The sequence below is a fragment of the Sarcophilus harrisii genome, chromosome 5 (assembly GCF_902635505.1).
Source record: "Sarcophilus harrisii chromosome 5, mSarHar1.11, whole genome shotgun sequence".
In the NCBI taxonomy this organism is placed as follows: domain Eukaryota; kingdom Metazoa; phylum Chordata; class Mammalia; order Dasyuromorphia; family Dasyuridae; genus Sarcophilus; species Sarcophilus harrisii.
Window position 1 is genome coordinate 207,088,833 of NC_045430.1, and position 5,487 is coordinate 207,094,319.

At 35.1% G+C, this 5,487-nt stretch overlaps 1 non-coding gene across 1 annotated transcript; it reads right to left on the bottom strand.

Annotated features, from left to right (window-relative positions):
- Positions 1-608: 608 nt before the first annotated feature.
- LOC111721148 lies at positions 609-711 on the bottom strand. The gene has a single exon (XR_002770491.1). It is a non-coding gene; the product is annotated as a U6 spliceosomal RNA (small nuclear RNA).
- Between the last annotated feature and the right edge of the window lie 4,776 nt (positions 712-5,487).

Consider the following 5,487-nt stretch of genomic DNA (forward strand, 5'->3'; position numbering starts at 1 on the left):
GGCTCAATGATAGTTACCTATAGTGAAGGAACAAAGTGACTTACTTGAGTAGCCAGTCAGCATTTGTAGACAGATGAGTCATTATGGATGGGACAGGGTCCAAATTATTGAAGGGACTACCAGACCATAAAATTTATTTTTTGAGGTGACGCTGAGATAAGGTAAAAATCATTTCAAGACCTTAGTCCCACACTTGATGCCTTTCTCTTCTGTGCCTTCATCTAAATTTCTCCCCTTTTCTTCTCCCTATAATCATGGGTATATCTGTTCCATATTGGAAAAAGTACTTCACTTGGCTTGTTACAGATCACTATCACCACCAGCAGACATTCTTATAGTTTTTCTAGTCCCTTTCACTGAAAATTTCTCAAAGGTGTGTGAAGTACACTCCCCTCTTTTGTTTCCACACCATTTATTCTTCCTTATTCCCCTACAATCTTGTTGCCCACAACCATTGTTGTACTAAAATTGCCCTTCCAAAAGTCACTCTTGACCTTCCTAAATACCAAATTTAGAGATCTGTTGTCTGTTCTCATAATCTTCAACAATTTTAAGCAGTAGTATTCATCTTTAATTATTCTGTTCAGTTCCTAACCATGTATTTAATTTAAAATATGGAAGACTTCATGAATTTGCATGTCACTCTTGAACGGGGCCATACTAATTTTCTGTGTATTGTTCCAATTTTAAAATTATCTGCTGCTGAAGTAAGCACTAACCTTAACTTTGCTGCAACATTTGGCACCATTTACCACACTGTCCTTCTTGAAATGCTTTCTTTCCTTCCTTGGCTGATGAACACTGCATTATTCTGATTTGTAGAGTTTATAATTCAATTCAAAAAAGATTTGTTAAGTGCATAAAACAAGCAAGAGGATTCTAATCTCTAGAATTACACTCTAATTGAGCTTTCTCTGTCTCCTTCTAGAGCTCCTCTTTCTCCTCCTATACTTATTTCTGTCTTCCCCTCAAAACATGAGGCCGATTGCATGGCTTCAACCAACATTTTTCTTGAGGCAATTCCCATGTCTTTATCTTTAACTCTGACTTCTTTCTTTCTTAACTCTGCTAAAGCCTAGCTAATACTAAATACCTCCAACTAGGCATCTCACCAGAATTGCATATTAATACTAAATTTCAAATCTTCTCCACTAATACCAGTTCTCAAACTAATTCCCTTATTTCTGAGGCACTGGAATAAGACATTTATGGAGGGATATTGTATATGACCTTGAATTCATTTAAATTTGTAATATTATTGAAAAGTATATTTAATTTAAAAGTAATTGGATACTACTAACTTAATTATCTCCAATTTATTACATATGTATACATATATCTTGCTTGAACATAATCCTTTGTATATTATTTCCCTTTAATATGTGCTCCTTAAGAGAAAGATCTTTATTTTTTTTCCCTTTCTTTCTATCCTCATTTCTTAGCACAGTGCCTAGCATACAGTAGTCACTTAATAAATGTTTGTTGCCTAACTGTCAACTATCCAACCACTCTCTCATTTACCAAAGCTCAAAAGCCTTTCTTTTCCTATATTCTTATAGGTTCATAGATTTTGAACTAGTAAGGACCAGAGAGGTCATTTAATCCATCCCCTTCAATTGATGAATAAGGAAAGTGAGGTCTAGAGAAGTTAAGTGACTTACCCTTAAAGGTCATATAGATAATAAAGGGTACTGAGAGGATTCAACACCAAACCATATCACTCTAAATCCAATGTTGTTCCTTTCATTTCAGGCTATGATCTCTCTCTTCATTCATTGATCTGGTCAAAATAGCTCATTCGTTCCTTTCCATTTTAATTGTTACCATTAAAATCTATATGATATTTTAATGTTATTACATTGGATTACGGAAATCCATCTGATCTTTCTGACTCCAACATCCTGCCCATTTCACCCTAAACACCAACTGTCCAACCACAAGATTAATCTTCCTAAAAATATCACTATATCAAATCATACTCCTGCTTGAATAATTTTAGTAGTTAGCTATTGTCCAAAGAATATGCTAGTTAGAAATTTAAACTCTTTGCAATTTTACCCCACCCTAGTTCTTCAAATTTATTTTCTCCCATTATTCTCCAACATAGAGCCTCCAAGATAGCTTCTTCATTATTTTCTGTAAAAACTAAGTACATTCATGCCCCCTAACTGAAATAATTTCCCCTACCTCTACCTCCACTTCTTCTCTACTTATCCAAATCCTTCTGTTCTTCCTGAATCAAAAATTCCCCACCCTCACTGATTTCTTCCTGCTCTGAATTTGTATGATTCTTGTCTGTACCATTCTCACATATATAAATATTCTCTGTGAGTGTGGTTCTTTCTTCTTAATAAGATTATGAAGTCCTCAAAAAATGTGCATTATATTCTTATTATATTTCCTATATATTGTTCCTACTTAACAAGGACCAATGACTTCATCAGGATGATGTCAATGTCAGCATATGAATTCAATATGAGTGGGGCAGAGCTGTGCAAAGTCTTCAATCTCACTCTCTCCTTCAGGGTCAGGGAAGTCCAAGGACAAGACAAAGGTCAAATTAACAGGCCCAGGATGCAGTGGGTGACCTTGACCTTTCTAATTTAAAATCTTTTCCAGATCTCAGTTTGTCTAAAACCATACCCATCCAATGATTCTTCCTTGGCAAGGTAAAAGTTGAGAAAAAAGAAGGGTCATTTTACCTTCATGAGGCTATCAGTCTGCAAGGAGAAGACTGGCCAGAATAGAAAACAATTGTTATTTACATTCATTCTAAGCCATCAAAACCTAAACAATGAGCCACTGAGGCTTGGGTTGGGACTGTTATTGGTCATTCAGTGAAATCCAGAGTAATTTGGGTTTTAAGGTAGAATCAAGCAACTCCATCTTAAACACAATGGGCTTTCAAAATTCAGTTATACTTCAAGATATCAAAAATGAGAACCACTCAGGAGAAGAAGTAAATTGTTCCAATTTTAGGGGGGAAAGGAAGAAGAGGAAGAAAAAGAGGAGTTCCTAGGACAATGCTGCAACTATAGTCACTCAACCAAGACAGAACTTGTTGAGTTCAATGAAAAAACTATCATACTGCAAGCTGAAGAGATAATGGGTAAGTGAGTTTGTTTCCAAGGGTTTACATTCCAAGGCTTTCCAAAATCATCTTTACTTTACTTTTTTCCCCTTCCAAGTGAAAACCTATTTTGCTTTACACTCAAGACTCCAAGAATATTTTCTCAGAATAGGAATGCTGCATCTAAAAACACTGCTTCATTTCAATTTCCCCCCAAGAATTGATAGTAATTCAATTATTAACTATTCATGTTACCCCATATCTCGAGTTGTATGGCCCAGTCATTATCATTTGAACTACAAATCATCTGAGTCCAGTTCCTAATTCTTTGTACTGAAGTGTGGTAAGGAATTCTACAAATAAATAAACCCTTTCTTCCCATCCCAAGTAATTCATTTCAACCCCCATTCAATTCATTTTCCCAATCCCCAGAACCCATTTATAAAATGGGACTAAGAAGGTGATGACCTTGTTACTCTTAGGAAGAAAAATAACAAGAGAACTTGCCAACAGCTAATGTCTTGTAAATTATTGTGCTTAATCCTAATGGTAAGAAAAAAGTAAATTGTTCCCATTAAGAAGAAGGAAGAAGTCATTTAAGTCATAACATTTCTTTTTTTTCCCTATAACATTCCAGAAGATAGGAAGAAAATAGGTATTGTTGACATAGATAGATAACTCACTTCACCACATACAAAGGTAGGATAATAAGAATGAAGTTAAGAATTAAAATTGTATGCAATTTCTATTAACTTTCACACTGGAAAACAGTTTTAGAATGCCAAACTTGGAGTCAGAAACAGAAGCAGGAGTTCGACTCCTGCTTTAGATATTTATGAGCTGGATAATCCTAGCTAGGTCACTTAACTTCCTTGGGCCTCAGTTTCCTTATCTGTAAAAGAAGCAAAATCAGACTTAATGACTTACAAGGTCTCTTCCAGCTCTTAATCTATGATCCTATGCTTATCTTGAGGTGAAAGGACAAGATAGAATATGGATACCACATTACTTAACATGAGCAAGTATCGTAAATATGTGGCCCAACGTGAATGTGTGTTATAGTCTCAGATGAACTTAATAACTTCTCAAAGTTCATTTTGGTGCTATCATCTCTGATCTACATATGTATTAATTTAGAAAAAAGAATTTCAGAGAATCCCAGTTGAGTAAAAGGTATTTAAAATACAGAGCAAGTTTGTTCTATTGTTAAATTATTGTTAAAACCCTAATTATCTATTCTAATGGAGAAGGGGAACAATAGGATAGATGGATATTCAAAATAATTTATATTTGACCTTAGAACATATTTTTGTACATACATATAAAACTGTTGTACCTGTTCCAGAAACTCAACAGTACAACAAACAGAATAATGAAGAATGAGGGATGAAGTCAGGAGGAAGTTTAAAAGACATTAATTATTTACACTAATGATAAACACTGCAATCTTTACCTAGAGCAAGAAGCATGAAAGTACCCTAAATCAATGGGGCAGTTTTGGAGGGTAGAACCTTGACACTTAAGAAAAGGCACTGAATAAATATGATGCAATAATAGACTCATGCTGACTAACGGTGACATTAAATTATTACAACTTATGAAAACCTGGGTATGGATTAGTTTGTCACATGGATCAGCCATTTGACAGAACTCTAATAGGACATGGAAGAGATTAAGTTTTGAATGAAGATAGTGAATAAACACAAGTTTGAAACATGGAAACCTGGAAGTATGGAACCTGCAATGGAGAACTCTAAAGTATGAACAATACAATAATAGTCATTGGTCACCTGAATCCTAGGATAAATGACAGTTATTTTAAAATCTAGCCTTGATCCAATCTAGATGCTATATTCCTTACCAGTCTATTATTGGCTCTTCTCCACAGAACTTTCTCTTTCAAACCATAGAAATCTCTTTTGTCTGAAAGCTCACTATACCTCTAGATTATTTTTCACATTGGAGGTACCCTCTGCTCCTCCATCCTCTGCCTCTGATTGGCTTCTCTCTCCTAGAATCTTCATGTTAACAAGCTAACCAAGTCTTCATCCTTCCCCAAATACCAAGACTTTCTCTACTATGTCCTCTGTGTCAGGTACCTTCATACCTTCACCACTTTTTCTGCTCTCTCATCTTCCATTAGATGAAACCTCCTTAAAGGAAATCTTCTGGTACTATTATTTTCAGTTCCAACCACAGTGCCTGGTACTTAGTAAGCACTGAATAAATGCTTATGGACTTGGTACCTTAACTAGAAGTGAAATGACCTGAGAGCAAGACCCTAATTTCTGTAGTTTAAGGCAAACAAATCTGTGACTTGTCAATCAGTTAATTAACTCACATTTATTAAGCACTTATTGTGTGTCAGACTACACTAAATGTTGAGTTTGCAAATAAAAGCAAACTCATAGTCTCTA